An 11,563-nucleotide genomic window follows, 5' to 3' on the forward strand; every position below is an offset into this window, starting at 1 on the left:
TCTCTTTGTACGCTTTAAAGGTCTAAAGAGTTCTTCATAGGTACTGCTCTGTATGGATTGTTCAAAGATCTGTTGGAAATGATTATAATGGGATAAATAAATTGAGGGCATGCCTTTTCGGTACCAAACTTGCATGGCTGTCTGGCTTGTGGAAGGTGCTGCAAATGCAAGTCAGGATGGCCAAGTGGTCTAAGACTCTGCGTTCAGGTTGCAGTCTCTTCTGGAGGCGTGGGTTCAAATCCCACTTCTGACAAACCTGTGTTTAATCTTCTTTTTTCTTGAGGGAGAAAATCAGATCATTTCCCTCACATGGGCTTATATGGTTGTCTTTTTGGAAAAGTGCAGTGAGTTTTTTTCTTGCTATAGCCACTTATGGCCTAAGATGTGTGTTTTTTTGTTCAAACTATCTTTCTCACTATGTAGATGGACAAGCAACATGTGGTCAGGATGGCCGAGTGGTCTAAGGTGCTGCGTTAAGGCCGCAGTCTCTCCTGGAGGCGTGGGTTCGAATCCCACTTCTGACAAAACTTTAAGTCCATTTTGTCTCTGCGTTCCTTCAGAATCTCAGCTAAAATTTGGCAGTGCATATAATATCTGAATAAGTACCAAACTTCAGTTTCAACTGCAAATGAATTTGCCCAATTCTGTCTTCAAGCTCTTATAATATTCTTCTAGCACTAGTGGTGTTTTATGTGTTTTTTGGGGGGTGCCTAAAAAATCCCTTTTATTGAAGAAATGGCTTACATTCAGTCTTGTGATATTTTTGGTTTCCAATAAGTAGATTTTTAATTTTATGTAACCTCATTTTCTAATGATCCATTCAAGAGATGTTTCCACTATGAAATGAAGAGCAAGGGGAAAGAGCACAAATGATAGAGCGAGTGAGTGAGATGGGGTGTTGAGGAAGGAGAGAATGAAACAAAGACAGAGTGAGTGAACGGCAGGTAGGCATAGAAGAGGAGACTAGAAGTGAAAGTGACTTGCTTTTCCCTGCTCTTGACCTCCCACCCATCTCAAACCAATCACAAACATACCTTCTATGCAACGTTGGTATGCAGAACTTCACTCCTCAGCCAGTGAGTGTGAGTCCCAAGCCAGGGGCTAGAGAGCAAAAGAATGGATGTGCTCAGACGTTCCTTGCTAGGGACAGTTGATCTGAAACAAGGCCTGCTCTCTTGTTTCCAGCAAGGATCTAGAAATTCTGCATGAATGTGCAAGGCACATTGACAGCATACATTTGCATAAACTGCCCCACCTTCTGCCTTCCTACTTCCTGAGCAGTAGTTGTTTGTGTATAGAGAGAAAGGTCGCAGGCAAGGTAATTTTGTGAGTAGGATACAGAACCCTAAATAGCTGGTGAGAGGTATAAGTTATTCTAAAAGCATAAAAACAGTACACCTGTGAAATGAAATGCTTTCATATGTGATCTTCTGTGTTTATTGTCCTGTGCAAAAAGTTGCACCTTGTGTTTGAAGGTTGCAATTATTTCAAGCTTGCATGGACGCAGAAATTTCTGAGTGACTTTTATACATTTCTTAGGACTCTTCACTGTCAGGATGGCCGAGTGGTCTAAGGTGCTGTGTTTAGGCCACAGTCTCCTCTGGAGACGTGGGTTCGAATCCCACTTCTGAAATGACTTTTGGAGATATAATCTTCTTCATCAGGATAACATCTGATGGAAGGTGCTTCTGTTCGTCTTCACCTGGGACGTTATTCTGTCCTCGTCTAGTCAAGAGAGCTTGGGTTTCTCATATATTTCTGTTGTACAAAGTCTTGCTGATAAAGTGCAATCCTTACCAAATGAGCTTATGACCCATGTAAGAGCTCATCTAGAAGAGTCATTCTCTTGTATTCCCTGGCCAGACAGGCCATACAAATTTGGTAGAATGCCAAGCACCTGGTAGACAGCTGGACTCCAGCACACTTACAGCAATTTCCTCAGGGCAGTGATCAGGGGCTGCTTAGATTTGCGAATTCCACCCTATGTTGTGACATTGAGATCCCTTTTTGAATTTGCTTTAGTCAGCCAAGATGTGGCTATTGACTTAATTTCAAAGCAGCTTTGGGCCGTTCAAGTGGCTGGTGAATAGCACTTTCTCTTTGTACGCTTTAAAGGTCTAAAGAGTTCTTCATAGGTACTGCTCTGTATGGATTGTTCAAAGATCTGTTGGAAATGCTTATAATGGGATAAATAAATTGAGGACATGCCTTTTCGGTACCCCACTTGCATGGCTGTCTGGCTTGTGGAAGGTGCTGCAAATGCAAGTCAGGATGGCCGAGTGGTCTAAGGCGCTGCGTTCAGGTCGCAGTCTCTTCTGGAGGCGTGGGTTCAAATCCCACTTCTGACAAACCTGTGTTTAATCTTCTTTTTTCTTGAGGGAGAAAATCAGATCATTTCCCTCACATGGGCTTATATGGTTGTCTTTTTGGAAAAGTGCAGTGAGTTTTTTTCTTGCTATAGCCACTTATGGCCTAAGATGTGTGTTTTTTTTGTTCACACTATCTTTCTCACTATGTAGATGAACAAGCAACATGTGGTCAGGATGGCCGAGTGGTCTAAGGGGCTGCGTTAAGGCTGCAGTCTCTCCTCGAGGCGTGGGTTCGAATCCCACTTCTGACAAAACTTTAAGTCCATTTTGTCTCTGCGTTCCTTCAGAATCTAAGCTAAAAATTGGCAGTGCATAAAATATCTGAATAAGTACCAAACTTCAGTTTCAACTGCAAATGAATTTGCCCAATTCTGTCTTCAAGCTCTTATAATATTCTTCTAGCACTAGTGGTGTTTTATGTGTTTTTTGGGGGGTGCCTAAAAAATCCCTTTTATTGAAGAAATGGCTTACATTCAGTCTTGTGATATTTTTGGTTTCCAATAAGTAGATTTTTAATTTTATGTAGCCTCATTTTCTAATGATCCATTCAAGAGATGTTTCCACTATGAAATGAAGAGCAAGGGGAAAGAGCACAAATGATAGAGCGAGTGCTGCTCTTGACCTCCCACCCATCTCAAACCAATCACAAACATACCTTCTATGCAACGTTGGTATGCAGAACTTCACTCCTCAGCCAGTGAGGGTGAGTCCCAAGCCAGGGGCTAGAGAGCAAAAGAATGGATGTGCTCAGACGTTCCTTGCTAGGGACAGTTGATCTGAAACAAGGCCTGCTCTCTTGTTTCCAGCAAGGATCTAGAAATTCTGCATGAATCTGCAAGGCACATTGGCAGCATAAATTTGCATAAACTGCCCCACCTTCTGCCTTCCTACTTCCTGAGCAGTAGTTGTTTGTGTATAAAGAGAGAGGTCACTGGCAAGATAATTTTGTGAGTAGGATACAGAACCCTAAATAGCTGGTGAGAGGTATAAGTTATTCTAAAAGCATAAAAACAGTACACCTGTGAAATGAAATGCTTTCATATGTGATCTTCTGTGTTTATTGTCCTGTGCAAAAAGTTGCACCTTGTGTTTGAAGGTTGAAATTATTTCAAGCTTGCATGGACGCAGACATTTCTGAGTGACTTTTATACATTTCTTAGGCCTCTTCACTGTCAGGATGGCCGAGTGGACTAAGCCGCTGTGTTTAGGGTGCAGTCTCCTCTGGAGGTATGGGTTCGAATCCCACTTATGAAATGACTTTTGGAGATATAATCTTCTTCATCAGGATAACATCTGATGGAAGTTGCATCTGTTCGTCTTCACCTGGGACGTTATTCCGTCCTCGTCTAGTCAAGAGAGCTTGGGTTTCTCATATATTTCTGTTGTACAAAGTCTTGCTGATAAAGTGCAATCCTTACCAAATGAGCTTAGGACCCATGTAAGAGCTCATCTAGAAGAGTCATGCTCTTGTATTCCCTGGCCAGACAGGCCATGCAAATTTGGAAGAATGCCAAGCACCTGGTAGACAGCTGTACTCCAGCACACTTACAGCAATGTCCTTAGGGCTGTGATCAGGGGCTGCTTAGATTTGCGTATTCCACCCTATGTTGTGACATTGAGCTCCCTTGTTGAATTTGCTTTAGTCAGCCAAGATGTGGCTGTTGACTCAATTTCAAAGTAGCTTTGGGCCGTTCAAGTGGCTGGTGAATAGCACTTTCTCTTTGTACGCTTTAAAGGTCTAAAGAGTTCTTCATAGGTACTGCTCTGTATGGATTGTTCAAAGATCTGTTGGAAATGCTTATAATGGGATAAATAAATTGAGGGCATGCCTTTTCGGTACCCCACTTGCATGGCTGTCTGGCTTGTGGAAGGTGCTGCAAATGCAAGTCAGGATGGCCGAGTGGTCTAAGGCGCTGCGTTCAGGTCGCAGTCTCTTCTGGAGGCGTGGGTTCAAATCCCACTTCTGACAAACCTGTGTTTAATCTTCTTTTTTCTTGAGGGAGAAAATCAGATCATTTCCCTCACATGGGCTTATATGGTTGTCTTTTTGGAAAAGTGCAGTGAGTTTTTTTCTTGCTATAGCCACTTATGGCCTAAGATGTGTGTTTTTTTTGTTCACACTATCTTTCTCACTATGTAGATGGAGAAGCAACATGTGGTCAGGATGGCCGAGTGGTCTAAGGCGCTGCGTTAAGGCCGCAGTCTCTCCTCGAGGCGTGGGTTCGAATCCCACTTCTGACAAAACTTTAAGTCCATTTTGTCTCTGCGTTCCTTCAGACGAATTGACGAATTGTGAGTCTCCTGAGGCGGAAGCCGGGAGTGAACCCTTTGTTTTTAAAATACTTTGTTGTGCTCTGTTTTAACTCCAAGACCTACTCACCCCTGCATTGAACAGCGTTTCTCAGCGCTGCAACGATTCTTCTCCGCCATCACTGAGGGCGAGACGCGTCCTTAGACACGCCCACCTCAGCTGGCCACGCCCCCTGAAATCTGTTTAAATTGCACGCACAGCTGACAGCGCGGCATTGACGAATTGTGAGTCTCCTGAGGCGGAAGCCGGGAGTGAACCCTTTGTTTTTAAAATACTTTGTTGTGCTCTGTTTTAACTCCAAGACCTACTCACCCCTGCATTGAACAGCGTTTCTCAGCGCTGCAACGATTCTTCTCCGCCATCACTGAGGGCGAGACGCGTCCTTAGACACGCCCACCTCAGCTGGCCACACCCCCGTGACGCCCTCTTGCTTGGGTATAAATCATGTGCCTCGCTAGGAGGCGCAGCGGACGGGCGCAGCGGGCGCGCCGTTTGCGCGCCGAAGGCGCGCCAAAGGCAAGCCCGTCTGGGCCCGTCCGGGCCTGGACCGGGCCCAGGGCTTGTCTCCCTGTCCATGCTGCTGATACTGTTCGTAGGTGCTGGTCCAACTCCCTACTCCACTCTCTGAATCCCCCCCTCTGTGCGGCCACTACCCCCTGCAATCCTATCCATCTTGAATCAGCTCCATTTCACTGCCCCCAGTGCAACTTCACTCTCCCGTCCTTTCTTTCCCATTCACTTTCTGAGCCCACGCCGCAGCTCTCAACGTCTAATCATCGGACGTTGAAAGCAGGCTTACTCAACTGCCGGTCTCTCCCCCGCCATGCCAATGACATCTGGTTGTTGATTTCCTCCGAGGAGTGGGATATTTTATTCCTCACTGAGTCTTGGATGACTGACTCATCCTCCCCGGACATCTATTTAGCCATTCCATCTGGCTATGACATAAAATGTGTCAATCGTGCAGGGGGAAAATCGGGAGGCGGATTAGCTATTATCTTTAAATCCTATTTCCAGCTGACCATTACCAAACTCACCAACATTGGTATCATTGAAGCCCTCTACTTCTCAGTATCTGATTCCTCGGCTGTCATTCTAGCCGGCTCTCTAATCTATAACCCTCCCACGGCGGCTTCCCTTTCTCTTACCGCTCTCACCCACCAGTTAGCTGATTTAGCCTTGAAACATCAATACTTTTTGGCTCTAGGTGATTTTAACCTTCATATCGATAACTCCCTCTGCGCAAAAGCGAATAATTTACTGGAAATCATGGATAGCCTTAATCTTACTCAACTTGTTACCGGTCCTACTCATGTGGCGGGTCACACCCTGGACCTTATTTTCGCCAATTTCCCCACTATTACTGTTTCTCCCTCCCTTCCTCTTACATGGTCGGACCATTACCTTATCCCTTTTTCTCTGACCTTAGACCGCAAACCTATCCCTCCTGTGCCTAGGAAAGAGCTGGGGAGGAAGTGGCACAAAGTCACATGCGCTTCCCTTGACCCGATATTCCATTTCCAGACGGACCATCTATCCCCGGATATCGATTTTAACATCGCCAGGCTCAACTCCGCCCTTATCAACGCTATTGACCACATTGCCCCCCAGAAACTCATTACTTCCTCTAGATCCCGTCCTTCTTCTCCCTGGTTCTCCACCTCCCTCCGCGAGGAAAAAAGTTGCTGTAAAGCACTCGAACGGAAGTGGAGGTTAAATTACGATCTTGAAGCTAAGCTTGCCTACAAGGCGGCCTTGAAAAAATTTCTCAAACATAAAAAAACAGCCATGAAAGACCACTTCTCGCTCCAAATTGCCAAGGCCCATAATTCTTCTAAAACCCTCTTCTCCATTGTAAAAAATTTTATTACCCCTCCGGCTAGGACCACTCAGGTCTCAGCTAGCCAGAAACTATGTGAAGGACTCTCGGATTTCTTTCTCGAAAAGATCGATAAACTCTGCGTCTCCTTCCCTAAAGAGCCAATGCCTCGGACTGCGTCTACCGATCCCCCTAACTCTCCGTCCCTTCATGCTTTCAATAAACTTGCCCAGGAGGATGCTCTCAGACTACTCATTCACTGCAAGTCTGGCGCACCCACTGACCCCGTTCCGGCCAAAACTATGGGTGAATTGGCTCCCCTGCTAGCCGACCCGTTCCTCTCCATCTGGAATGCCTCTCTGCACCATGGCTTTTTCCCTACCACCTGGAAGGAAGCCTTGGTGATCCCAATTCTAAAAAAGGCAGATGCCGATCCCACTGTATTTTCCAACTACCGCCCTATATCCCTCCTCCCCAAACCTGCTAAGGTTCTGGAAAAAGCCGTGCAGCTGCAACTCACGGAGTACCTGGAGAACAACTTACTATTGCACGACTCGCAATCTGGATTTCGGGCGGGATACAGTACGGAGACGGCTCTGCTGGAGGTCTCGGAGACCATTCGAGAGTGCGTGGACAGAGGCGAGGAGGCCATGCTGGTCCTCCTCGACCTGTCCGCGGCATTCGATACGGTATCCCACTCCATCCTCCTTGACCGACTACGGCAGATGGGCATTGGCGGCACTGCCATCAGCTGGATCGAGTCCTTCCTCTCTGGAAGAAGCCAAAGAGTGCTGTTGCGGCCCTTTAGATCGGAGGAAAAACCCTTATCTTGCGGGGTGCCACAGGGCTCGGCCCTCAGCCCTCTGTTTTTTAACATATATCTTGCCCCTCTGGCCGGCGTGGTGGAGTCCTATGGAGTCAGGGTGGTCTCTTATGCTGATGACACTCAGCTAGTGTTCTCCTTTAGGGGCCACTCTGACTCCGCGTTCTCCAACTTCCGTCGGTGTCTTAACAACATCAGTGATTGGATGTCTGAAAACCATCTAAGACTCAACGCTGACAAAACAGAGGTGCTGTTTTTTAACCAGAAAAATTCCATCCCCTCCTCCTGGTGGTGGCCCACGGCATTAGATCCCGCTCCCTCTCCCGTCCATTCGGCCCGCAACCTGGGCTTCCATTTCAATGACTCTCTATCTTGTAAGACCCAGATTCAAAAAGTGACCTCGGCTTGCTTCCTAAAGCTACGCATGATCCGGAAAATCCTTCCCTATCTCCCTTTGGATTCCCGCCGGACAGTCACCCACGCTCTCATTACGTCCCACCTGGACTATGCTAATAGTCTTTATGCCGGAGCTCCCCAATACCTGACTGACCGGCTTCAGATTGTCCAGAATGCGGCAGCTAGGCTGATTGGTAATATTTCTTATCGTCAGTCAGTTGCCGCATATCGTAGGGAACTGCACTGGCTTCCTGTGGCTAGCCGAATTCAGTTTAAGATCCTCACTCTGACTCATCGAGCCATTAATGATCGCGGACCAAACTATCTAAAAAAACGAGTCTTAATATCCCGGTCCATCAGATCTCTAAGATCCAATGACCTATGCCTTCTGATCTCTCCCCGCTTCAGACTTTCCAGAATGGGTGGCAGAGGATTCAGCGTCATTGCTGCAAAATTATGGAACTCCCTGCCAGTCGATCTCAGATTCTGCTCCTCTGAATCTGTCTTCCGGGCCAGACTCAAAACCTGGCTCTTTTCTAGACTTTGATCTTCTTGTCATTTCCCCTGTCTGTTCCCTTTTTCCCCTCTGAGACTCAGGTTCCAGCGCCGGGACACCCCTCCGGGGGTAGCTGTGCGCTTTATAAGCTACATAAAATAAATAAATAAAATAAAAATCTAAGCTAAAAATTGGCAGTGCATAAAATATCTGAATAAGTACCAAACTTCAGTTTCAACTGCAAATGAATTTGCCCAATTCTGTCTTCAAGCTCTTATAATATTCTTCTAGCACTAGTGGTGTTTTATGTGTTTTTTGGGGGGTGCCTAAAAAATCCCTTTTATTGAAGAAATGGCTTACATTCAGTCTTGTGATATTTTTGGTTTCCAATAAGTAGATTTTTAATTTTATGTAACCTCATTTTCTAATGATCCATTCAAGAGATGTTTCCACTATGAAATGAAGAGCAAGGGGAAAGAGCACAAATGATAGAGCGAGTGAGTGAGATGGGGTGTTGAGGAAGGAGAGAATGAAACAAAGACAGAGTGAGTGAACGGCAGGTAGGCATAGAAGAGGAGACTAAAAGTGAAAGTGACTTGCTTTTCCCTGCTCTTGACCTCCCACCCATCTCAAACCAATCACAAACATACCCTCTATGCAACGTTGGTATGCAGAACTTCACTCCTCAGCCAGTGAGGGTGAGTCCCAAGCCAGGGGCTAGAGAGCAAAAGAATGGATGTGCTCAGAAGTTCCTTGCTAGGGACAGTTGATCTGAAACAAGGCCTGCTCTCTTGTTTCCAGCAAGGATCTAGAAATTCTGCATGAATGTGCAAGGCACATTGACAGCATAAATTTGCATAAACTGCCCCACCTTCTGCCTTCCTACTTCCTGAGCAGTAGTTGTTTGTGTATAGAGAGAAAGGTCGCAGGCAAGGTAATTTTGTGAGTAGGATACAGAACCCTAAATAGCTGGTGAGAGGTATAAGTTATTCTAAAAGCATAAAAACAGTACACCTGTGAAATGAAATGCTTTCATATGTGATCTTCTGTGTTTATTGTCCTGTGCAAAAAGTTGCACCTTGTGTTTGAAGGTTGAAATTATTTCAAGCTTGCATGGACGCAGAAATTTCTGAGTGACTTTTATACATTTCTTAGGACTCTTCACTGTCAGGATGGCTGAGTGGTCTAAGGCGCTGTGTTTAGGCCGAAGTCTCCTCTGGGGGCGTGGGTTCGAATCCCACTTCTGAAATGACTTTTGGAGATATAATCTTCTTCATCAGGATAACATCTGATGGAAGTTGCTTCTGTTCGTCTTCACCTGGGACTTTATTCTGTCCTCGTCTAGTCAAGAGAGCTTGGGTTTCTCATATATTTCTGTTGTACAAAGTCTTGCTGATAAAGTGCAATCCTTACCAAATGAGCTTATGACCCATGTAAGAGCTCATCTAGAAGAGTCATGCTCTTGTATTCCCTCGCCAGACAGGCCATGCAAATTTGGAAGAATGCCAAGCACCTGGTAGACAGCTGTACTCCAGCACACTTACAGCAATGCCCTCAGGGCTGTGATCAGGGGCTGCTTAGATTTGCGTATTCCACCCTATGTTGTGACATTGAGCTCCCTTGTTGAATTTGCTTTAGTCAGCCAAGATGTGGCTGTTGACTCAATTTCAAAGCAGCTTTGCGCCGTTCAAGTGGCTGGTGAATAGCACTTTCTCTTTGTACGCTTTAAAGGTCTAAAGAGTTCTTCATAGGTACTGCTCTGTATGGATTGTTCAAAGATCTGTTGGAAATGCTTATAATGGGATAAATAAATTGAGGGCATGCCTTTTCGGTACCAAACTTGCATGGCTGTCTGGCTTGTGGAAGGTGCTGCAAATGCAAGTCAGGATGGCTGAGTGGTCTAAGGCGCTGCGTTCAGGATGCAATCTCTTCTGGAGGCGTGGGTTCAAATTCCACTTCTGACAAACCTGTGTTTAATCTTCTTTTTTCTTGAGGGAGAAAATCAGATCATTTCCCTCACATGGGCTTATATGGTTGTCTTTTTGGAAAAGTGCAGTGAGTTTTTTTCTTGCTATAGCCACTTATGGCCTAAGATGTGTGTTTTTTTTGTTCACACTATCTTTCTCACTATGTAGATGGACAAGCAACATGTGGTCAGGATGGCCGAGTGGTCTAAGGCGCTGCGTTAAGGCCGCAGTCTCTCCTGGAGGCGTGGGTTCGAATCCCACTTCTGGCAAAACTTTAAGTCCATTTTGTCTCTGCGTTCCTTCAGAATCTCAGCTAAAAATTGGCAGTGCATATAATATCTGAATAAGTACCAAACTTCAGTTTCAACTGCAAATGAATTTGCCCAATTCTGTCTTCAAGCTCGTATAATATTCTTCTAGCACTAGTGGTGTTTTATGTGTTTTTTGGGGGGTGCCTAAAAAATCCCTTTTATTGAAGAAATGGCTTACATTCAGTCTTGTGATATTTTTGGTTTCCAATAAGTAGATTTTTAATTTTATGTAACCTCATTTTCTAATGATCCATTCAAGAGATGTTTCCACTATGAAATGAAGAGCAAGGGGAAAGAGCACAAATGATAGAGCCAGTGAGTGAGATGGGGTGTTGAGGAAGGAGAGAATGAAACAAAGACAGAGTGAGTGAACGGCAGGTAGGCATAGAAGAGGAGACTAGAAGTGAAGGTGACTTGCTTTTCCCTGCTCTTGACCTCCCACCCATCTCAAACCAATCACAAACATACCTTCTATTCAACGTTGGAATGCAGAACTTCACTCCTCAGCCAGTGAGGGTGAGTCCCAAGCCAGGGGCTAGAGAGCAAAAGAATGGATGTGCTCAGACGTTCCTTGCTAGGGACAGTTGATCTGAAACAAGGCCTGCTCTCTTGTTTCCAGCAAGGATCTAGAAATTCTGCATGAATCTGCAAGGCACATTGACAGCATAAATTTGCATAAACTGCCCCACCTTCTGCCTTCCTACTTCCTGAGCAGTAGTTGTTTGTGTATAAAGAGAGAGGTCGCAGGCAAGGTAATTTTGTGAGTAGGATACAGAACCCTAAATAGCTGGTGAGAGGTATAAGTTATTCTAAAAGCATAAAAACAGTACACCTGTGAAATGAAATGCTTTCATATGTGATCTTCTGTGTTTATTGTCCTGTGCAAAAAGTTGCACCTTGTGTTTGAAGGTTGAAATTATTTCAAACTTGCATGGACGCAGAAATTTCTGAGTGACTTTTATACATTTCTTAGGACTCTCCACTGTCAGGATGGCCGAGTGGTCTAAGGTGCTGTGTTTAGGCCATGGTCTCCTCTGGAGGCGTGGGTTCGAATCCCACTTCTGACATGAC

At 45.3% G+C, this 11,563-nt stretch overlaps 6 non-coding genes across 6 annotated transcripts; all 6 read left to right on the top strand.

Annotated features, from left to right (window-relative positions):
• The first annotated feature begins 441 nt into the window (after nucleotides 1-441).
• On the top strand, nucleotides 442-524 carry TRNAL-AAG (transfer RNA leucine (anticodon AAG)). Its single transcript has one exon. It is a non-coding gene; the product is annotated as a tRNA-Leu (tRNA).
• A 1,741-nt stretch (nucleotides 525-2,265) lies between these two features.
• Nucleotides 2,266-2,348, top strand: TRNAL-CAG (transfer RNA leucine (anticodon CAG)). Its single transcript has one exon. It is a non-coding gene; the product is annotated as a tRNA-Leu (tRNA).
• A 1,907-nt stretch (nucleotides 2,349-4,255) lies between these two features.
• Nucleotides 4,256-4,338, top strand: TRNAL-CAG (transfer RNA leucine (anticodon CAG)). Its single transcript has one exon. It is a non-coding gene; the product is annotated as a tRNA-Leu (tRNA).
• A 189-nt stretch (nucleotides 4,339-4,527) lies between these two features.
• On the top strand, nucleotides 4,528-4,610 carry TRNAL-AAG (transfer RNA leucine (anticodon AAG)). Its single transcript has one exon. It is a non-coding gene; the product is annotated as a tRNA-Leu (tRNA).
• Nucleotides 4,611-10,367: 5,757 nt separating this feature from the next.
• TRNAL-AAG (transfer RNA leucine (anticodon AAG)) lies at nucleotides 10,368-10,450 on the top strand. The gene has a single exon. It is a non-coding gene; the product is annotated as a tRNA-Leu (tRNA).
• Nucleotides 10,451-11,476: 1,026 nt separating this feature from the next.
• On the top strand, nucleotides 11,477-11,559 carry TRNAL-UAG (transfer RNA leucine (anticodon UAG)). Its single transcript has one exon. It is a non-coding gene; the product is annotated as a tRNA-Leu (tRNA).
• The last annotated feature ends 4 nt before the right edge of the window (nucleotides 11,560-11,563 follow it).

The sequence above is a fragment of the Lissotriton helveticus genome, chromosome 8, assembly GCF_964261635.1.
Source record: "Lissotriton helveticus chromosome 8, aLisHel1.1, whole genome shotgun sequence".
NCBI classification, from domain to species: domain Eukaryota; kingdom Metazoa; phylum Chordata; class Amphibia; order Caudata; family Salamandridae; genus Lissotriton; species Lissotriton helveticus.